Raw genomic sequence first — 23836 nt, 5'->3', positions numbered from 1 at the left:
TGAAATGACTTATAATTATGAGTTAAGGCAAATTGTTCTGAGCTAATTTAAGATAGTTGGATATCATTTGCTGATACAGAATGCTGCATGTATGTTCATAATTTCACCTTTGTGCCCTATAACTGTTGTCATAAAAGGAGTCTCACACAAGATGGCACTGTTACAGTCTTGAAAGTTCTTAGCATGAAAACAGTGTACAGTCTTTGAAGTGCTGTGTTTTGTTGTTAGTTTTTGTGATCTTATTGCTTTGGTGGCACTCTAGCAAGCAGGAAAATTCAAGCAGAGAGAAAAACCTTGCTAACTGGAGTCAATTCTTTGGGCAAAGTTGCTTCCTGGGAATTGGGCATTGGTAATGGGCTGAAATTTCTAAGACAGGACTGTCTGTGTGCTGTTTGACCACTTCTGTTCAAGGACTGGTGCATATAGTTTAACACAAGTTACATTAAGAAAATACATAAATTCCAGGTCACTGATTACTCTTCCAACAGGAAAACAAGCTGCAAGACCCTGACACTGCTGCCACTTGGTAGGGGAGCAATATTGGTTTTTCTCCCACAAAGTCAATCTGGCGTGTCTTAGTTTTCACACCAAGATACATTACCAGCTACCAGCAGAACTTTCCTCCTTTCACCCCAGACTGAATGAAGTGAAGGGAGCTACACCACTGTAGAACCAGTGTAAGAGGAGATTTAAATCCTATGTGTTTAGCTTCCTCAGTTGCTTGTGACAGACCTCTGGTTCTATGCTTGGATCTAGCTAAGTAAACTCTTGACTTTAGTGGGACTCCACACAGGGTCCTCTCATGAACATCCTATTGCAGGGCCAGGGCCGTTATGTTGGACTAACTTTGCTCCCATTGACATCAGTGGCACATTAACTTCAGTGGCCAATGCTGTGTATTTCTGAAAATCCCATCACAAAATGGAGGGTTAGGTCCTGAAACAAATAATCTGAACCATATTTTTAAATGCATTTAGACTTTAGCTACATTTTACTCTCTCCAAATAATTATAAGAAGTCAAATGTGTTGTCTAATCCTTGATTCATTTTATTGTAAATTACCCTATTAAATGTGCTTTATTAATAGCACATCAACTATAAGATGAATTATTACTAAAACAAATACAAGGCTATGAATTACATTAACATCTACCAAACAGGTTTCAGAGTAACAGCCGTGTTAGTCTGTATTCGCAAAAAGAAAAGGAGGACTTGTGGCACCTTAGAGACTAACCAATTTATTAGAGCATAAGCTTTCGTGAGCTACAGCTCACTTCCTCAGATGCATATCGTGGAAACTGCAGCAGGCTTTATATATACACAGAGAATATGAAACAATACCTCCTCCCACCCCACTGTCCTGCTGGTAATAGCGTATCTAAAGTGATCATCAGGTGGGCCATTTCCAGCACAAATCCAGGTTTTCTCACCCTCCACCCCCCCACACACATTCACTCTCCTGCTGGTGATAGCCCATCCAAAGTGACAACTCTTTACACAATGTGCATGACAATCAAGTTGGGCTATTTCCTGCACAAATCCAGGTTTTCTCACATCCCCCCCCACCCCCATACACACACAAACTCACTCTCCTGCTGGTAATAGCTCATCCAAACTGACCACTCTTCAAGTTTAAATCCAAGTTAAACCAGAACATCTGGGGGAGGGGGTAGGAAAAAACACCAACCCCTCAGACAGAGACAAACACCTACAAGATCTCTGTCAAGCTTTCTTACAACTACAATACCCACCTGCAGAAGTAAAGACACAGATTGATAGAGCCAGAAGAGTTCCCAGAAGTTACCTACTACAGGACAGGCCTAACAAAGAAAATAACAGAACGCCACTAGCCGTCACCTTCAGCCCCCAACTAAAACCCCTCCAACGCATTATTAAGGATCTACAACCTATCCTAAAGGATGACCCAACACTCTCACAAATCTTGGGAGACAGGCCAGTCCTTGCCTACAGACAGCCCCGCAACCTGAAGCAAATACTCACCAACAACCACATACCACACAACAGAACCACTAACCCAGGAACTTATCCTTGCAACAAAGCCCGTTGCCAATTGTGCCCACATATCTATTCAGGGGACACCATCACAGGGCCTAATAACATCAGCCACACTATCAGAGGCTCGTTCACCTGCACATCCACCAATGTGATATATGCCATCATGTGCCAGCAATGCCCCTCTGCCATATACATTGGTCAAACTGGACAGTCTCTACGTAAAAGAATAAATGGACACAAATCAGATGTCAAGAATTATAACATTCATAAACCAGTCGGAGAACACTTCAATCTCTCTGGTCACGCAATCACAGACATGAAGGTCGCTATCTTAAAACAAAAAAACTTCAAATCCAGACTCCAGCAAGAAACTGCTGAATTGGAATTCATTTGCAAATTGGATACTATTAATTTAGGCTTAAATAGAGACTGGGAGTGGCTAAGTCATTATGCAAGGTAGCCTGTTTCCTCTTGTTTTTTCCTACCCCCTCCCCCAGATGTTCTGGTTTAACTTGGATTTAAACTTGAAGAGTGGTCAGTTTGGATGAGCTATTACCAGCAGGAGAGTGAGTTTGTGTGTGTATGGGGGTGGGAGGGATGTGAGAGAACCTGGATTTGTGCAGGAAATAGCCCAACTTGATTGTCATGCACATTGTGTAAAGAGTTGTCACTTTGGATGGGCTATCACCAGCAGGAGAGTGAATTTGTGGGGGGGGTGGAGGGTGAGAACCTGGATTTGTGCTGGAAATGGCCCACCTGATGATCACTTTAGATACGCTATTACCAGCAGGACAGTGGGGTGGGAGGAGGTATTGTTTCATATTCTCTGTGTATATATAAAGCCTGCTGCAGTTTCCACGATATGCATCTGAGGAAGTGAGCTGTAGCTCACGAAAGCTTATGCTCTAATAAATTGGTTAGCCTCTAAGGTGCCACAAGTACTCCTTTTCTATCTACCAAACACTGCTCAGTGATTCAGCAGTGATTGTATCATGTGTCAAATATTTGATGTCATACTTATTTAAATAACTCAAAATGTTGTGGGGCGGGGGGGTTTAAGGCTACTTTATGCTTATTAGTAGAATTTTCCTCACAACCTTCTCCTGGAGTTAGGGGCTCTGCCTTAAGTGAGGCACCTAAGCCAGGTTAGATCATGCCCTCGCAGGCAAAATGCACATCTCTTCCCCTGCCTCCCGCACTGCTCATGCTCAGTACCACCCTCAGGTTTCCCCTACGTTTTCATGCCCCCATCTGTGTTCTGTGCAGTTGCTTGGCTGCCCCTCCACCAATTGGTGGCCTGCCTCTGAGTGAGGGGGCTGGTGGATAACCGGTATTAGCTGTGCTCTGAGCACATTTATATATGAGAGTTCTGCTGGTGAGATAAGTAGTATGAAAATCCTGCTTCAGCTTGACCTAGGGCTCTGAGCTGCACATTAGGGCTTAGGTGGCTTGGCAAATGCCAACTGGCAGAAACTTAGTTGTCTACGGGGTTGGCAGCAGCTGAGGAGGGGGTTGGAAAATGTCCGTGGTACCTAGGTCTGGGTCGAAGTGAGTCCCCGGGGTCACACACAGAATCTGTGGTAAAACCAAGATTTGAAGCCAGATCTTTTGCATCCCAGTCCAATGCCCAAACCACAAGCCATCCTTCCTGTCTCCCCTGCATTTATTGTGTTTGGAATTTGGGCACAAATTTTGGACTGATGGGGAGACAGACGGTTATTACTGGCAGGGTTTAAAACTTCTCTTATGGTATGATACTGGTATGTTACTAGTGCAAAACTGATGTGACTGAGTAGAGGGACAGACCCTGTGTACGGAAGGAATAGAAAAAAGCAGTCTTGTGGCGGCTACAAGTTACTGTTTTTCCTCCAAGCTTTCCCTTTAATTCACTTTACTGTAGAACTGGAAGTGTATATGGTACCCGTATTTTCGGTGGGGGCTTTCGTTATGCTTATGACCTGTAAAAGTATGATGACAAAAATGGCATAAATGCCATGACAATAAACAGATTTGGCTTGCAGTGTTAATTTTTGTGCTAACACATGCAAAATTAAGCACTTCCCAAGTATTTGATTTCATTAGGCAATTTAGTGCTCATGAAAGCTGGCAGCCTGACAGCCTTCAGAGCTGAAATCTTCTAGCCATCCGAGGAACAGGCAATACCATTGCAAAAATTGCCTGCTACCACCCCCCCAGCCCCCAGCATGCAGCAGCCTTGACCTGTATGATCTGGGAGGGTCTTCTCAGTCCTTAGCACCTCTTGCATAAGGATGCCAGTAATGATGGCTATTTTTCAGGAAGTGGGCGTGAGTCTGCTAGGAATCAACCTGGAACTATCAGCATTATTTGACGTAGGACTCCAAATGACAGCAGCTTCCAGTTATGAGCATCGACCTCGGTACAATTCAGACCAATAACTTAGTGGTGTTGACACTCGCTGCATCTTGACTTCAATTTATATTGTAAACTCTTTAGGGCTGAGACTCTCTTAAGGTGTTTCTCTACAGAACCTAAGGCAATGGGGCCCTGATCCTAACTGGGGCTTTTAGGAGATGCAATAGTAACCACTCTGGTCATTATTTGGATTACGGTAACACTTGAGTCTTTGCTAGCACGTGATACATGCCAAGCATAGTCTAGCTGTAGGTCTTCAGTGAACGTGTGGAGCTGGGTGAAAGTTTTTCAGCTAGAACTTTTTTATGAAAAGTGCTGATTCAGTGAAACTGACAGCTTTCACAGATTTGTGTTGATTTTTTTGCCCAATTTTTTGGAGGAAAAGGCAAATTACCTTCTTCGGTTCCCTGCCGCCCCCCCCCCAAAAAAAAACCAACAAAACCTCGGTGTTTCATCTGGACACTTTGGAAATGAAACCTTTCCTTTTTTGAAATGACTTATTAAAAAATTTCCTTAAAAATTGCTAAAACATGGTAAAAAAAAAATTCACGATCAAAACTAAATATTTGAATTTTGTCCGAATGAAGGGTTTCATTTGAGCTGAAGTTATTCTCTCCATCCCCTCCCACACCCCTACCCCCGACTTTTCAATTCACAAAGAATGTTTGGTTATGGTCTGCCTTGAAATTATTTCTTAATTGCTAACCAACAAAAAAAAAATCCACTACTTGCCCAGCTCTGCTCACAACGCCCCTGAGAATTACTGTCTTCGCTTTACAACTAGGGACCTGGAGACCCAGAGGAGAATGGACTTAGAATCATAGAATATCAGGGTTGGAAGGGACCTCAGGAGGTCATCTAGTCCAATCCCCAGCTAAATCATCCCAGCCAGGGCTTTGTCACACAACAGCCAGTAGTCGAGCTGGGGTGAGAGCTCACGCTTTCTGGATTCCTGGCCCTGTCCTTATTCCCACTAGACCATGTGATATTTAAAGGTTCATTAATACTGTATTTCACTGAGTATGTTAAGTGAGACCCCTTATTTACAAAAACCTTCCTGGTGGAACATTCAAGGGAACTGGGAGCAGGGATGCAGAGAAAGCATAGTGTGTGTTCCTGGTAATGTAAAGGGACATACTTATTTGTATTACACTGCTGCGCTCCATTATGGCTTGTGTTCACCTTGTTCACAGGGCAAATGCTTTTTTCATTTGAAGCCAGGTCCCAATCAGAACCGATCAGTGTATCAGTATTTCATGTTGTATGCATGAAAGGAACCAAGCTACCACTAAATCCTAAAAATACAGTGCTAAGAGCACCATTGACTCAAGAAGAGCAAACAGAATGAGTCCATATGGGCCAGTTTCAGACACCAGTTCCTAAACCACATCTGCATTGTTGTGTATGCAGCTGCATACACAAACACCCATGTTTGCCTGAAAAGAGATGGGATCTGCTTGCGAAGAGCTGGATGCACGAAGGCGCTGGATTGATGGAGTAGGGCTGGAAAAGTTGGCGCTCCGTTTCTCTCCCAAGGAATGAATGGAAGCGGTCACGGGGAGGTTGGCCTCTGCAGATGAAGCAGTCCCAGAACCCCTATGCCAGAGCAGGGGCTCCTGTTTGGCCAATTCAGAGCATGTGGGGACAGCACCTGGGGGCTGAAAAAAGTCAGGGAAGGAGTTGGGAGAGATCTCGGGCAAGCCTGTAGAGAGCAGAAAGCTTTCTGTGGGTCCTCCCTGGGAAGAGGGAGCAATTGGTTAGGAGACTGTTCGGGACCTGCAGGAAGGCTGAAGGCAGGAGACCAGCAAGAGGCTTTCCTCCCTGGTGTCCCCAAGCCAGAGAGCCAGGGCTGGTAGCAGGAGGAGCAGCTGAGGGAGATGCTTGCCTGCCTGCCTGCCTGCCTGAATGCTGGAGAGCCAGAGCCAAGGACCAGAAAGGGGCTTACCTGCTGACTTCTCCATGCTGGAGAGTGGGCACCAGGAGAACAGGGAGAGGGACGAGGACAGGGATACTCCCCTGGTGAAGATGCTCTCCAAGCAGAGAGGCTGTGGAGGTTCCCAATTGGAAGGATGGGGCTAGAACAGTTCTGGTGGAAGAACAGAAGAGGGCTGATGCCAGGGCTATGCTGGAATGTGATGGGGGATGTCCAGGCTGTACGTTGCATGTACTGTTTGATCTATGCTGGTGAATTCTGGACCATGGTTGTGGAACATCTGTTATGATTTGTGTGCACATTGGTTTTGTAATAAATTAACCCCACAAGGGTTAACTGATCTAAGAAAGATTTTGGACTGTCCTGGGGGCCTCTGAAAGGAGAAACTGAGGCACACATGCCTTTCATGTTGTGGCGTGCTGCAGAGGGATGCTCCAAGGGGGGTGCCCTATTACATGGCCTTATTCTAATTTACACTGAGACCACTTTGCACTGCCAGTGCAATTTATGCCCACTTCAAGACTCCTTTACATTTTCAGAGTAGTGTAAATGAGAATCTGGCCCTAGGAGTTTTAGCTCCAATACATCCTCTCTGGTTCTTTGGAGGACAACAGAGCTACTGTAGGAGAGCAAGTACATGAGAGAGACAACAGTAATATATTGATATGCTGCCGTCCAGAAGAACACTTGAGCACATTAACATTGTCTGGAAATAGTCCCCATGAGTTTAAAGGACACCTGCTTAAATGTTTTGCTGGATCAGGGTTTTACTGCATTACCCTTTTTAACACTTTTCTTTTCAAAGGGTGACTCTCACCCTTTTTTTCCACAGGGACCAGCACAAAGCTTATGCATTGCTTAGTGCGTCCCCCCCCCTTACACCGTATATTGAATTCCCCACCCCCAAAACATTAGGCGCAGATATGGGGCTTGGGTTTGGCGCATTATGAAATCCAGAATGTGGCACCTTTCACTAACAATAGCAGAACTGGGCAAGAAGTGGATTTTTTTTTCATTTCATGGGCAATGCCGTGATTTTTAAATGTGTTTTCATTCCGAAAAACCTAAATTTTCTGCAAAATGGAATTCCAAAATGTTCCATTTGTGGGGGTTTTTTAAAACAAAATATCATCTAGATCAACATGTGTGGGGTTTGTTTTTTTTATTTTAAGTGTTTTGATGAAGAATATCTTACTGGCTCCTCATACTCCATCATAGGGGAAAAAATGGAATGAGAGAAAGCTCCATGTGATGAAAACAGGACATAAACATATTAGGCAGCTTGATAGAACTCTTGGAATGTGAGCATTGAGAGTGGGGCAAAACACTAGTTTTAGGGTTTCTTTTGCAGCTTCTTCCCTATTTTTGGAAGAAGACCGTTCGTTTGTTTGAACAGCAGCTGTCCTATAAATCACTGACAGATCCTCTGCTCAGAGCAAGTAATTAGCAAAGGAGCAAGGTGCCAATTTGAAAATGACATGAACGCAAGACTATTTATTAGGCGGATAACTTGTCTCTGAAATGTCAGTTAGACTCTTTATCTTACACTGGGTAGAGCTATGAGTGCATTTTGACAGAAAGTGTTTGTCTGTTTTTATTTACCAGAAGAGGGACTCATTGAGATTAAATGCACTATTGAATATGTAATATGCTAAACAGTTATTTAGAAGTGATTGTGTGTTTAATATGACATACAAATAATGGCCATTCATCTTCCATTAAACTTTAAATGCAAAGACAGATTTTTTACAAAAATAAGTGAAATGCATGAATGCTGGACATTTACACCAGTCCTGCGCTAATAACTCCACTGCTCCTGATTTACTTCTGTATCACGCCATTCATTGTGCTGGCATGAAACTGGAGTTATGCCAGCATAAAATGGCTTTGGCCCAGTGACTGACTTAAACTGGTGTGAATTGGGAGTAACTAATAGGAGAATCAGGCATAGTATATGCAAAATAGATTACACTCATGTAACAGAGATCATCATGTAAACACAACTTCACTAGCTTCAATAGACTTACTCCAGATTTAGGGACAAAGTGCGATCAAAGTCCATGGAAGCTTTTCTAACTGCATAATAGCAGCAGAATGTGGTTCATTTTCTTAAACTGTTCTGGGTCTTTAGCATATTGGTCCTGTTCTGTTACACAAATGTAAAATGCAATGCCACAGGACGTATGGCTGCAAAAATAGTTTACTAGTGGTGACAAAGAGCTCTGATCCTACAATGACCTCTGTTGTTGAGGCATCTTCTCTTAGAGATCACCATAGGGTCAACTCTGGAGTCTCTTTGAGTTTTGGTTCTGTTCAGATAAGTATCATTTAGTTTGGGTGTGCATCCAGTGTTCGTTTTTTTTCTTTTTTGGTCTACAGATGAGCCATGGAAAGTGTTACCCTGAGAGATTCTTCCCCTTAAGACTCAGTAGCCAAATCTTGCTTCAGCATCAAACTAAAGTAATTCCACAGAGTGAGTTCTAATTTTAATTTTATTTATTTATATTCTGGTAGCACCTATGGGGCAGAATTAGAATTGGGGTCCCATTGTATTAAGTGCTGTACATACAGTCCCTTCCCCAAAGAGTGTGCACTCCAAGTACACTATTGTATCTGAGGCAGAATTTGACCTATTGGTCAAAAAATATTGATACATTATATTCTTAATTTAGGATTCTAACACATTAAAATGGTAACTGGAGGCTTGCTCGAAAGCCCACTGGAGTCCATGGGAAATCTTTCTGTTGGTGTCAAAGGGCTTTCCGTTGGTGTCACAACCTAGCTGAATCTGTTGCCCTTGCAGGTGATTTCTAAGAGCTTGCAGTACAAGCTCCTCTGGTGACTTGAGGACAAATCCTCGATGGCTGTGAAAAACCCTGGCCACAGTAGGAAGCTGAGGGGGAGCAGGGTTCCAGCTCTAGAACTCAGGTCCACAGGAGCTCTTTGACCACAATTGCACAGGGCTTGATGTTGAAACAAGTTTCGGTGATCTGAACAGTGTCACATCCTCCAACAATATGCCCCTGTGTGTACGTGGGGAAAGCGTGCACACACTAAGTGGTTGCTCCTGCAGTGCGTTCCTCCTCTGAAGCCCCATGCAACTCCTTTAATACCAAACTTGGCTATTCCAAACGCACCAGAGAAAGGAGGAGTACTGTGTGCAGTGCTGCAGAGTAGGATGTACATGAAATGGTTAAATTTGGTTGCTGAGGGAATGACTCCACCAAGCAGAAGTAGTTTGCACATGTACCTAATAATATCAGGTTTTTCCATGTGTGTCAGGTGCATGTGTTGGCTACCTGGGACGGCCAGTGCATCAGGCATGAGATGCACTGTCCTGAGGTTGGGGGTTCCACAACCACCACTCCCAAGAGAAGGAGGCGGGTGGTGGTGGTCGGGGACACTCCTCAGGGGGACTGCAACCCTGACTGGGAAAACAGAAGTCTGCTGCTTGCCAGGGGTTAAGATTCACGATGTGACGGAGAGACTGCCGAGACTCATCAAGCCCTCGGATTGCTACCCCTTCCTGCTTCTCCACGTGGGCACCAATGATACCGCCAAGAATGACCTTGAGCGGATCACTGCGGACTACATGGCTCTGGGAAGAAGGATAAAGGAGTTTGAGGTGCAAGTGGTCTTCTCGTCCATCCTCCCCGTGGAAGGAAAAGGCCGGGGTAGGGACCGTCGAATCGTGGAAGTCAACGAATGGCTACGCAGGTGGTGTCTGAGAGAAGGCTTTGGATTCTTTGACCATGGGATGGTGTTCCATGAAGGAGGAGTGCTGGGCAGAGACGGGCTCCACCTAACGAAGAGAGGGAAGAGCATCTTTGCGAGCAGGCTGGCTAACCTAGTGAGGAGGGCTTTAAACTAGGTTCACCAGGGGAAGACCACCAAAGCCCTGAGGTAAGTGGGCAAGCGGGATACCGGGAGGAAGCACAGGCAGGAACGTCTGTGAGGGGAGGGCTCCTACCTCATACTGAGAATGAGGGGCGATCAGCAGGTTATCTCAAGTGCCTATATACAAATGCACAAAGCCTTGGAAACAAGCAGGGAGAACTGGAGGTCCTGGTGATGTCAAGGAATTATGATGGGATTGGAATAACAGAGACTTGGTGGGATAACTCACATGACTGGAGTACTGTCATGGATGGTTATAAACTGTTCAGGAAGGACAGGCAGGGCAGAAAAGGTGGGGGAGTAGCACTGTATTTAAGGAAGCAATATGACTGCTCAGATCTCCGGTATGAAACTGCAGAAAAACCTGAGTGTCTCTGGATTAAGTTTAGAAGTGTGAGCAACGAGAGTGATGTAGTGATGGGAGTCTGCTATAGACCAGGGGGATGAGGTGGATGAAGCTTTTTTCCGGCAACTCGCAGAAGCTACTAGATCGCACACCCTGGTTCTCATGGGTGACTTTAATCATCCTGATATCTGCTGGGAGAGCACTACAGCGGTGCATAGAAAATCCAGGAAGTTTTTGGAAAATGTAGGGGACAATTTCCTGGTGCAAGTGCTGGAGGAGCCAACTAGCGGGGGAGCTCTTCTTGACCTGCTGCTCACAAACCAGGAAGAATTAGTAGGGGAAGCAAAAGTGGATGGGAATCTGGGAGGCGGTGACCATGAGTTGGTAGAGTTCAGGATCCTGCCACAGGGAAGAAAGGTAAGCAGTAGAATACGGACTCTGGACTTCAGGAAAGCAGACTTCGACTCCCTCAGGGAACTGATGGGTAGGATCCCCTGGGGGAAGAACGTGAGGGGGAAAGGAGTCCAGGAGAGCTGGCTGTATTTCAAGGAATCCCTATTGAGGTTACAGGGACAAACCATCCCGATGTGTCGAAAGAATAGTAAATATGGCAGGTGACCAGCTTGGCTTAACGGTGAAATCCTTGCAGATCTTAAACATAAAAAAGAAGCTTACAAGAAGTGGAAGATTGGACAAATGACCAGGGAAGAGTATAAAAATATTGCTCGGGCATGTAGGAATGAAATCAGGAGGGCCAAATCACACCTGGAGCTGCAGCTAGCAAGAGATGTTCAGAGTAACAAGAAGGGTTTCTTCAGGTATGTTGGCAACAAGAAGAAAGCCAAGGAAAGTGTGGGCCCCTTACTGAATGAGGGAGGCAGCCTAGTGACAGAGGATGTGGAAAAAGCTAATGTACTCAATGCTTTCTGTGCCTCTGTCTTCACTAACAAGGTCAGCTCCCAGACTGCTGCGCTGGGCATCACAACATGGGGAGTAGATGGCCTAGTGAAAAAGGTTTTCCTAATATCCAACCTAAACCTCCCCCACTGCAACTTGAGACCATTACTCCTTGTCCTGTCGTCAGTTACCACTGAGGATAGTCTAGAACCATCCTCTCTGGAACCACCTCTCAGGTAGTTGGTCTCAAGTTGCAGTGGGGGAGGTTTAGGATGGATATTAGGAAAAACTTTTTCACTAGGAGGGTGGTTACCTAGGTGGAATGCGTTACCTAGGGAGGTGGTAGAATCTCCTTCCTTAGAAGTTTTTAAGGTCAGGCTTGACAAAGCCCTGGCTGGGATGATTTAGTTGGGGATTGGTCCTGCTTTGAGCAGGGGGTTGGACTAGATGACCTCCTGAGGTCCCTTCCAACCCTGATATTCTATGATCAGTACATGGTAACACCAGCCCTTCTTGAAGCTGCAGTAGCTCAGGACTGGATCGCACTGAAGTGTGCTTGTGCTGAGAGAGCTAACTTTATCACATTAGACCTGTGGTTAGAATAATTTTGGTCTTTCTCATACACATTCTCACTGAAAACGACGGATGAGTCGTGGGTGCTCTTGCAGACCCAACCCATGCCAAGCAACATATTGTCACTTTTGTCAATATGACACATGAAGCGCTGCTAATAAAGTACTGTGGAGAGCAGCTTAGAAAAGGAGAAGTGATGGTTTGTTTAGCTTATTTCTCCTTCCCCTCTAAAAAGACCTTAACTCTGAACAGAGGCTCTAATTATTAGCAAGCAAGGAATTAACTCCCTGCTTAGAGCTCTCTCACGTGGGCAGGGCGCGATGACAAATTGAGGACAAGGACTGGAAATCCCACAAAGCACTCAATAGGAACCCAGGAAACTATAAAAGAGCAAGATACCTTTTCACTGAAACATTTTTTTTACGAAAATTCTTTTGGATTAAATGAAATTGTTTTTGTCACAATCTCACTTTTTTGACAAACAATAAAAACCAAAATGTTTCCAGTTTTTGGGTGAGGATTTTTGTTTGTTGAGGGGGAGGTTCTTTTCTCTACTCATCTTCCTTTTCTCCCCCCCCCCAATTTTGCCACTGGAGATGGAAAAAGGAAAGCAGGGGAGGAGGTAAAAAGGGAGGCAAACGGGGGGTGGGAAATTTTTTCAGTTCTTATTTTTTGTCAATTTTTTTTAAGTGCAAGGTGAGATATATGCATGCACACGCCATTTTTGATCTGCTCTGCTACCTGGCAAAAAGGAAGCCTCCAAGGCATTCATATACCTACTTGTTTGGAGGATGGAATAGTAATTGTCCATCTCTATCTAACTGAAACTAATCTAGCCATGCCTTTACAGCACAGTTTTGTACCTGAGCACCAATTTGATTCTGTGTTTATGTACAAACCCTTCGTTTATTTTGTGTTATAACCTGTGCCTATCAAGACTCAAGTACGAAGCCTTGCAGGGGAAAAGGCTGTTGCTTTTGCCGGACTGTCTCATTCTCTAAAGAAACCGAGACCTAATATACCAACTATGATGTCTTAATCGTATTTGTTACATATTCATGTTAGCAAAGAAAAGAACTAGCTGTTTCCTGGTTGTGTAACGCGGCATTCAGATTTTCTATACACATTGGGCAGGTACCCATTCTTTGAGCAAGTCTCTTCTGCCTCTAGTATTAACCATGTTGCTGGCTGGCTGTCATTTTCTACCTTTCTCTCTCTGTGAATTGATGGATAGATGCTAGATAGCAGAGCTGGTCAAAATTTTCCACCCTTCAATTTTTGTGTGTAAAATATTTGATAACCCCCACCGCATACTTTAGGCCTGAAAATTTTAAATGAAAATTTTCGAGCCTTCATCCATGTATAAAGCTAGCCAAAATTCAACAAATTTAAAAATTTCAGAGGAAAATTTTCACTGCAAATTTGATTTTTCACTTAATGCCTGAAGAGTTTCCACAATTTTTTTAACCAACTCTTAGTATGTTTTTGTTTGTGTATACATATGTATACAAACACGCTTGTTTTTTAAAATAAGCATAATAAATTAGAATAAGATTAAATGTAACAAAATAATACTGTGAACATGAATCTAGAACAGAAAGCAATGCTAGTCACCAGTCAGCAAAAAGGCAAACTTTGTAATGTGATCTGAACAGTTTGTTCCTATGCTAACAAAAGACATTCCATTAGAGTTTTTATTACTGGTTCTATATCCTCAAACAAGAGTGTGGTTTAATTAGTTGATAACTAGGATTGAAAAGACATGGCTTCTTTCAAAGTCTTCCGGCAATCTGGCAAACAGTTGGTATTTTTTTTCTTTGGTAAAGCAGACTCCATTTTTAAATAAATATATAATATTATTTTATGTCACAAACAATAGATTAAACCACTGGTTATCAAGTAGCTTTTAAATACAGTCCCCCAGTGATTTAGGAGAATACATTATATATCCTCAAAATGGTAAAAACATTAACAATGTTTTTTAGAGGGCTCAGATGAGGACCAGTTCTCTGCTGGTGTAAATGAGTGCAGTTCCATGGATTTTAAGGAAGTCTTCTCCATTTAACTTATAGGAGAATTTGGCCCATTGTGTTTAGCACATTGCAGACTTTCAACAAAAAATAGAAACCATCCTTTATTAAAGAAACATGTATTTACTGTTACAGTTAAGTAATGAGACTGCTTTGTTCAATGAATGGAGATCACCTATAGAATTTCCAGGTACCCTGGTTACACTTTTGAACATCACCTAAGCAACCAGTGATAAAAGTCACGGTACTAAAGTGTGTTCTCTAAAATGTTTCAAGGACATCAGCCCAAGAAGTTAGCCTAGGTTTTCTATATATTTTAAGTTTTTTTTTTTTGTTTTACATCCTACATATTTGCAGTTGGAAACCAAAATGTGAATGAAAAGTACTATGATGTATTTAAATATCACCATACATATTTTTACAGATGAGGAAACTGAGGCAGACACCCCCTGTGATTGACTTACCTACTTCTGAAGTAATGGTCAAAATTGGAGAGTTCCCAGCTCCCAGTCCTGTGCTGAGAGCAACAAATCTTGTCTCTTTGGAATTTTTTACCTTTTGCACTTCATTAAAACTTTTTTTTTTCTGTGTTTAAACCTAGACATCTGAATCTAGAAATCTGTTTTCTTGTAAAACAAATAAAAACTTAAAGAAAAAAAAATAAGGCTTGATATGTCCTTGAAATATTCTAGAGAACACATGTTTTAAGTGATACTGACCTTGTCATTAAATCTTAAGATGAAATATATCCCGAGATGAGTTCTGTTTGATGTTTTCAACCTATTTTAATAGGGAAATTGGCTCAAATTCTGTCTGTGAATTTCAGCCTCCTTTACAAAGGATATCCTATAGTAATTTGGCATAATAGTTACTGTTTGTATAGGAAGAACCTAGGGGCTGGATGGCAGTGGACATTTTCCTGTATCCATTTTATTGCCACTTTGGTCATGGTCTCTGAACTATGAAACAATAAAGGACTCGCTTAACCTTCAACTGTGGTGTGCTGTGGGGGCGCGGGGGGAGAAATAGGTGAATTGCATATAGATGTTTATATTCCTTTTATGCAGGCTCCATTTAGCTGTCATCTGCCCTGATGTTGCTCTCAGAGAGATGCAATAATTTCCTGACTCTTTGACTAGGAAGATATTTCACTAAAGAAGAGAGAACTCGTGACGAGCAGCAGCAATTTGGAAATGAGTGTTAAGCCTCAGGTGCTACTGTTTGAAACATTTGCCGATTCACCATATTAGTTTATTCCTTGTCAGTTTTCGCTTCTCAGCGCGCTCCTAGTGTCCTCGTTGAAGGACACCTTTGAAATGAGGGATGAGCCATAATGAGGAGAGAGATGAGAATTAATCAAAGATGACACTAGAACGGATTTGAAAAATATTTCTTCTGCATAGTATTCACTGTGTGTGTGTGTGTGTGTGTGTGTGTACATACCCATTGTTGACCACTTGGCAAGTCCGTGAAGGACTAATGCAAAGAGGAATAACAACATTTAAGCAAGTGGAGGGAGGATGCTCTAAAGCTTTGGACAGAGATTCAGAAACCCTGGGTTCAATTCCTGGAGCTCTCTCAGTATTGCTACATGACCTTGGGCAAAAGACCTAGGCCTTAGTCCAGCGAGATATTGAAATACATGAGCAATCGGGTTAGCGTCAAAGGGATTAATCAGATGCTTAAGTACCCTAGTGAACTGGAGCCATGATCTATCTGTGCTTCAGTTCCTTCTCTTGGGAATTATCATTCTTATTTCAAACTTCACAGGGGTGTTTTCAATGCCCTTTGCATCGATCTATGTTTTAAACTTTCCCTTTTAAAAACCTCAGAGCCACATGGGTTGGAGCCAGATCCTCAGCTTGTCAGTTGGCACACTCCCCGCCCTAAAGGGGTTACAGTCTAAAGAGACAAGACAGCCAAAGAATGGGCGCAGGAAGGAAATATCACCATTTTGCAGATGGAGAACTGAGGCACGAGAAGTCAATTGAGCTATATCAGTTGACACCAGCTGAAGATTTGGCCCTGGCATTTACAACACACGCAGACAGAAGCTGTTCTGCCTGTGGCACTGCCCTAAAACCACTTTGTCACCTGACCCAGAATTTGAGTGTGTATACAGGGAAGGTGCCCAGTGATTGGGAAAATGGCTACTCTCACTCAAATCCTCACATGTTAAGAGCTGTATAAGTAGCTAAACTTTACTGCTTTGTATATATTTGGCATATTTTATTTAAGGGTCTGATCTAAAGCCCACTGGAGTTGTTTTTTGGTTTTTTTTCTAATGACCTCTGAGATTTGGATCAGGCCCTAATCACAACAGGCTCACTCAATGGACAGTGAAGCATAAGTCTAATTTTAGTCCAGTGTTTTCAGAGTGGGGTATGGTTATTGCAGCGTTGCATGGTTAAGTGCTCATTCCATCAGAGTTTATCAAATGAACACTACATTATATTCCATAAACAACTGTGTTGAACCCTTTTATTTAAAAAAAAAAAACTAAAGCTTGTAGTAATTTCTAACTTGGTTAATGAAGCATGATAATTGAATTGTAATAGCTGTTCTTTGAAGGTTCTGAAAATAGACGGGAACTGTTAAGATCAATACACTTTTTCCCTGTAGACAATGTATCATTGGGAGAAAATGATTTGTTCTCTTTGCTTTATTAAATGATAAAATATTATCATTTATGAAGCACATTAATAAAACTTTTATATTCTACTTTAAAGAGGTGGCTTAAGAGCATTTACTGCAATCCACATTTATCAAATAATGCACATGTAACTGAATTACAGAACCAGCTTAATTTAAAAACGAGTTTGGGAAGTACTGTAATATGTAGGCTTTAAAGATCTACCCAAACATCGATGGACCTGTTGTCATGAATCTTTCATTATGGATCAAGTGTTTTGCCGCACCCTCTACACTGGAAAGTAGAGAAAAGGTGTTTGGCACCCTAAAGTAATTCAGTGCCCATGAAATCGCCTCCTGAAATGGGTAAGGGGAATGGAGAGCAAGACTGAAAATGACAGCTTTCTTTTGGTGATTATACCTATATTTAATGTGCATGTGCACAGGGGGTGGGAATCAAAGCCCAATTAAATCAGTGGAAATGCTTCTATTGACATCAGTGGATTTCCAAACAGCCCCTTAACCTATAAGTAGGCATGCAGATGGGAAACTACACATCTAACTGCTTTAATTGCCCAGGCCAGGGGTGAATTAAGCAAGCACAAAATTCATAACTATCAGGAAAACTACTAACCAAGAGAAGCGCATTTTAGAATTTAATCACAAAGGACTGGATTGTGCTCTTCTGGCAAAGCAACTTTCTCAAAAAGGAGATTTTGAATCTATAGAGAAGGGGCATTTTGTATTTGAATCTGGATTTGGATTGAGAGTCTCCAATGTTCAAGATGTTCAGATCAGTGGCCTATTTTGGGCTTTTATGTACGTGCAGTGTCCCTGTCCAATCATTTAAGACCCTGTCTTAGAGTTGTTCTATCAATGGTGAACACAAGTCAATGGCTTTGAGTAATTTTCCCCACTTATAAATGTACAGTAGTGGGGTAATTAGGGCAGATCTCTTTCCTAATAAGAAATCAATGTTTATGTCACAATGTGGAACAGAACTATGAGATTATCGTAAATCAGACTGGAAACAGAAAATACAAGTAACAGTGACCACAATGGTCCTCTTCAGGAATGTTTTGTGACCATAGGTGTTAGACCTTTAAAGGTCTAATAGGTAACAGGATGTGCCATGGGATCAAAATAAAGTCCAGTTCAAATCCTAATTTAGCCTTTTGGTTTCTTTGAAGAGAAGAGGAGAATTAAAATGCTACAAGAGATTGTAGGAAGCTAAATGAGCCAGTGCTTTTCAGCACTAGCTTGTGACTGACTCAGATCAGAATTGGCAAAATGTTTGTTTGCAGTATACAGGTTATTAAAAAGGAGTAAATTACATAGAGTGTGAAGCTAGATCTTGATTGATTATGTATGTTTATAGCGCAGTCAGGTCAATCTAAGCTACAGAATTAAAAAACCCGCTGACTTGACACGAGTTGTATAGATTGCCAAATGCTAGCAACTGGTTTGTGCCAGTTCGCTAAGAGGTAGGTAAAAGAAATATCCCAGCACCTGATGAAAACTATTGAAGAAAAATGAATTATGATTGAGGGAAACTGTAAAAGAAGAATCCCACCCAGGAGCTGAATGATGGAGACTCAGAAGGGAGAAGATACATAGCTAGCTGTACTGGCTCTGCAAACCAGAAGGATTGCTGCATACTGGGGAAATCCTCATGTCGTTGTCCTCACTAGGAAAAAGAAGGGTGGGTGGGTGGGGGTGGGGGGGGGGGGTGTTAGTGTACACGAGTTAAAATCCTAGGAAAGACAAGCAGGTGGTTTTAACATGATTTAGGAGATCAAGATAAACATGAGGCTGCCCCGTGGTCTGTTCCTCGACCTGCTAATGTGTCTAAAAGCTACAGCCTGCCTTGTCTTCGCTTGGATTTTACCACATGTTGGCTAAGGTGAGAACACACCTCTCTTCCTAGTGAAGACGTACCCCAGTAAGCTGGATAAGCCACCTTTACAGCTCCTTTGAACCACTCGGAGAATCTGACCCATTGTACCTTTACAGCAAGGTAAAGGGGAATGCTTTCCAGACACACCTGCCTCTTTAGACCTGTACTTAGGGTTGCCACCTATCCAGACTTTCCCAGGATTGTCCCTTTTTTGGGCCGGGGGAGCTGACCCAGGATATCTGTAAGGGTGCTTGTGATGCTTCCTGGGGACAACCAGAGTGCAAGGTACCTCGCTATCGCCTGTCCTTAGCATGAGGAAGCAAAGTCTGTGCATGCTGCGGGTCAGTTCCCCAACTCCACCAGTCACACACAACACAAGCCGCCCTCCTCCGGGCCGTACAGGCCTCGCTGTTACCCTCCAGGTTACTGACTGTACATCCCAATCCTTGAGCCCCCAAGCGGCTCCCTGGAGTATCCATTCTCTGGCCCACTGGCTCCCTGGAGTGTCCATTCACAGATTCACTGCTCCCAAAGAAACAGGGATCCCCAGCTTACCGGTTCTATGGCAGACCACTGCTCCCGTTAACACACAGCGCTGAGATTTGTTCATAGTGAAATCAAGTACAAGTTTATTTCACAAAGCACAGTTTCAAGTAGTAGCAAGTAGCAGTATTGGAAATAAATGGATACACGTAAAACCGCATGCATTCTAGAGCCTAGAGTTGTTAAGGTACTTATATCTAACCAAGTATTGCTAACCCAAAATCCTTGTAGCACTTTGCAACCAGGTTGGCTGTGAGCCTGCTTCAATGAGACAAGCACACTGTCAGCTGTCTCTGAGGTGAGGGATCCAGTGCATTGCTTTGTACTCAAAGATATACTAGGATGATCCATTGCCCTTATTCATAAACAGAGAACCCCACCCCTGCTGTCTGTCTATTCTTATAGAATTTCTTTTTTTTCTTTCCTGTGGCTCAATACAGGAATAGGCAGAGGTTTTGAGGCATGTAATACACAAATGACCGGAGAGGGGTGTCTGCTACTTTGTCTGAAAGGAACATTTCCATGGTATGTCACCTCCTTGGTAACTTGCCTTAATTCCATGACCTTAAGAACATAATTTTCAGTAGAAATACTTAACTCCTTAAGTATTATCCATCCATACATTTTGCAATCATTATATCAACCATAGTGCCTAGGATCAGGACCCCATTGTGCTAGGCATTGTACAAACAAGTCTGAAGATAAGCCCTTAGCGTAAGTGAGACTCAGGTCCCTGGTTTTTAGTGATCTGTTCCCACTTTCGACGTTGCACTGGTTTCTGACACCTGCGTTCGCATCACTTCCCAGCCTTCCATCGCAAACAAAGCAGTAAGCAAGAGGCATACAAACTATCGGTGTTGCGTATTAACTTGATTAGTTCTCAAACTTTGCCTTCCCATCCCTGAATCTTCTTTTGAATTGCTTGATGATGGATTGTAGGATTGCTTAAGAACCCCAAAGTCATCACTGCGTCTCTAAGCACTATCCCCTTAAATAACTGGGGAAACTGTTGAGCTTTTTACTTGCCAGATAGGTTGCTCAATTTCTTTTATTGACTGGATAGATGCATTGGGGGCAAAAAATCCTTTTTAATGTCTGTTTGAATTTTTATAAGCTTCAGGTACAAAATATAAGCCACAGCTGTTCTTATATTTATAGTGTTCTTGGAAAAAGCCAATGGGATTTGTTTCACTTGGGTGCAGAGCAGGTTTCTCTCCCTTAAACATATTTTTAATGGTAAAGGGTGTCTGAGAATCACTGTGCAGCAATTTTCATGGTTCAGTTGGAATTCTGTTTTATACAAATTCCTCTTGCCATGCAGCATGTCAACTACTTCCATGGAAAAATCCCCTCTCTCCCCCTTACCCCCCATGTAAAGCAGATAGCCAGTGTTATGCTTTAAATAACTCCTACAGAGACACTTTTCTTGCTCATGTACTTCAGATCCATGAAGTGGAACAGATGGTGTCCAGTCTTGCAAGGTATCTATCTACTTGCACTAATCTTAAGGGTGGTGGGTTTTGTTGTTTTTTTTTTTTTTTTTGATAAGCTGAACAAGAATGACTTATGTGGAAAAGCTGAATACACAGGGATGCTTAGGAAGGCAGATGATGACTTGAGAGTGGTAGGCACTGCATGTGCAGCAGGGAAGATGGTGATAAATTAGCAATTTGAGAAATGAAGACTGGGATTTGCAAAGGTACCTTAGGAACTCAGGCACCTAATTCCCATTGACTTTGCTTTAGGCTCCCAAATCCCAGAGCAATTCAGTGGGAGCTGGCCACCTAACTCCATTTAATTCCTTTGACAATCCCCACCAAAGTGCCCTTTGGGCAGCTTACTTGTTGCCTGAGCTAAATCTAAGCAAAGCACCAACCTTTTAATTATTTTTAAACAGAGAATACAAGAAGAAACTCCATTGGCGATAAGGGAATTACTTTAGGATATGCGAGAGGACAAACAACCCATTTACTGACTATGGGCCAGGTCCTCGGGCCAGGTCCTCAGTCCAGGTGAAGTCTCCTTTGTATAGATGCAGCAGAGAAATACCCTAGTGACACAAAACTGGCATAAATATGTCTATGCCACCCACTTCATAGTCCCCTGGATAGGGGGTATATTTGCGAACAGAGTGGGTGTAGCCGAAATACACTAAAAGAAAAGGAGTACTTGTGGCACCTTTAGACTAACACATTTATTTAACTTCACATCGAATGAAGTGAGCTGTAGCTCAAACAAAGCTTATGCTCAAATTTTAGTCTCTAAGGTGCCACAAGTCCTTTTCTTTTTGCGAATACAGACTAACACGGCTGCTACTCTGAAACCAAAATACACTGCACTCCAGCAGCTGGGCCAATGGAAAGGCCTCCGGGGGACTCTTCCAATAACCAGCATACGTTCGAGCAGACTTGAAGCTCTAAATTGCACCAGGGCCTGAACTAGCCTCCCAAATAACCCATGTATCTGTGTTTGAGAGGTCAGGAAGTGCCAACTCTGTCCTCCCCGCATGTTCATTGAGTAACCAAGGATCAGTCCCTATCAGAGTAATGCAGCTGGAACCTCGCACACCAGTCTGAAAATATAAGGACTAGTGTAGGCTTCACCATCTAGTTCGATACACATTATCATTAAGGAAACCTATATGGTGATCCACATAGCAAATTGTGTGTGTGTGTGTGTGTGTGTGTAAAATGTTTTCCTCTTACCGTGAAATTCTTACAACTATACTGTACAGCTTATGGTATCTGACAAACACTGGGAGAGAGAATTAAAAATCTAAGAGTCTTCCCAGTCTTTGGGCTGGGAACAGAATCCAGGAATCCTGATTCCCAGGCCTTGCTCTACTCATTAGACAACATACCCTCTGAGAATCCTCAATAGTAATGATGACTTCTAGACAAATGCCTTAACCACGAGACAACACATTTTTCTAGTCAGGCAAGATGTGGGTAAATTCCCCTCTAAATTTCATGATGTTCCGCTCACAGACCAAGATAAGCAGGTACCAAACTATTGTTACTACATTGAGAAATGGGTATAGGCTGACTTCTAAAACAACTGAAAGGTTCCATAATGTTTCATTTGGTAAGAACAGCCAGGCCAACCTCTAAATTCTTGAGAACATAATTTCTGCTGTGTGTATATATAATCATTTTCTTAGGCGCCAGACTCTTGTCGGGCAGAAAGGATTTTACTCTGATAAAATATATTAACCTTTCATGTTAAGTTCATAGGGGAATTTAACAAGGTTTATTTTTTTGTTCTAGCCTCCATTAATTACTTGAACATTTTCCAATATGCTTTCCTAGTTATTAAGTTTCTGGTGGCAAGTTCAGATCTCAGTTCTGTACCCATCTTTTTCCCAATTAGCTCTTAATTTACTTTCCAGCCTTGCAGATTAACTCAAAGTGAGTCTTTCTAATTTACTGTCCACATTCATAGAAGCCTTGCTCTCATGTCAAGAGAAGCTGCAAAATATTATTTCTCATAACATCATGCTCTGGCTCCCAAATTATTTAGACCTTCTTTGAGAAAATGGAATGCAATTAAAAAAAATACAGGATATTGACTTTTGACCATAAAACCTTGGCTGGGCGCACACAAAGTATTCCTTCATGTTCAAGTTTTTGTGAGTTTATTAGAGGAAAAAATGTACCCATTACCATTTGGTGTTGATTCATGGACACTACAACAAAGCAACAACATACAAAATAATTTTGGGTTACTGAGTTTTAACAATAAAGTGGGTTTAACTCTATTCAAAGGGCTGAGGCCCACATCCTCAAAGGTAGTGAGGTGCCTAACCCTGAGGTCCGTGCCTGAATCCTCAGTGCACTGGAGCAGCGCTCCTTGAATTGAATTGGAGAGGAAGGTGAATTTTTACCAAGGTTTGGGTCATGTACAGCACCTAACAACACACAAAAAGGTCTAAGCTCACTTGGGGCTCCTAGGTGCAATAATTTTTTTTTAATGCAAATAAGCTGAGTGTGTTCTTCCCCCGCTCCCCCAATCCCCTCCAACTTGACCAACCTTCCTCCTCAGGCTGCGTGAGTGGAGGGACAGTCAGCCTGTACCCCATTGTTTCAAGCTATGTGAATTGAAAGTTTGTGCTGACCTGGCTTGCAGCATGAGGAGTGGGTCCATGACTCATCCTGCCAAAGAAAATGGTGTGGCAATCCAGTCGACTATTGCAGTTTCGAGAGAGAGAAACACACAAACTGTTTTCAGAAGGTGCTAACAGTACAGTGACTTCCTTGCATATGTGGAAAGACTTTGCACTCACAAATGTGATTGCACAGTCTCCAGTGATTGCTCTATTACCTATGGATATTCAGTAATGACAGAATGGCACTGGCATTTTAGTTCTGTGTACGCCTAAATGAATTACCTTAGGTATTTGTGTTCGCTGGAGGGTGATATAGTTTGTAAACTAACACCCAGCTTAGTCACTTTAGCTTAACAATTGTTATGTCATCAGGAGTTGCAGTTTCTTTACTAGACTGACATTTGCTTTTTTTATTGCTCAAGGAAAATAAGCAACATTCATGCAAAAGCCTTGCTGTTGCTGAAGCTGTTTTCTACTGAGCCAGAGTAGCTTCAACTCTAGCAAAGAACAATGGATGTGAGAGCCTTTCCAGTGCCTTTTTCTTTTAAGATGAGAAAGGAGGAGTGGATGAGAG

At 42.6% G+C, this 23836-nt stretch overlaps 1 protein-coding gene across 2 annotated transcripts in view; it reads left to right on the top strand.

Annotated features, from left to right (window-relative positions):
* The window catches only part of EXO5 (exonuclease 5), a 281415-nt gene that overhangs the window by 157921 nt on the left and 99658 nt on the right, over nt 1-23836 (top strand). The window contains exon 1 of one of the 2 annotated variants that reach the window (XM_073315289.1): nt 8736-8816. The exons of the other annotated variant lie outside the window; for it this stretch is intronic. The gene's annotated coding sequence lies outside the window, so the exon portion shown is untranslated. Of the gene's footprint in view, nt 1-8735; nt 8817-23836 lie in introns of those variants that run through there. 2 annotated transcript variants of the gene reach the window in all.

The sequence above is a fragment of the Lepidochelys kempii genome, chromosome 17 (genome assembly GCF_965140265.1).
Source record: "Lepidochelys kempii isolate rLepKem1 chromosome 17, rLepKem1.hap2, whole genome shotgun sequence".
In the NCBI taxonomy this organism is placed as follows: Eukaryota; Metazoa; Chordata; order Testudines; family Cheloniidae; genus Lepidochelys; species Lepidochelys kempii.
This window is presented reverse-complemented; position numbering and strand designations above follow the sequence as displayed.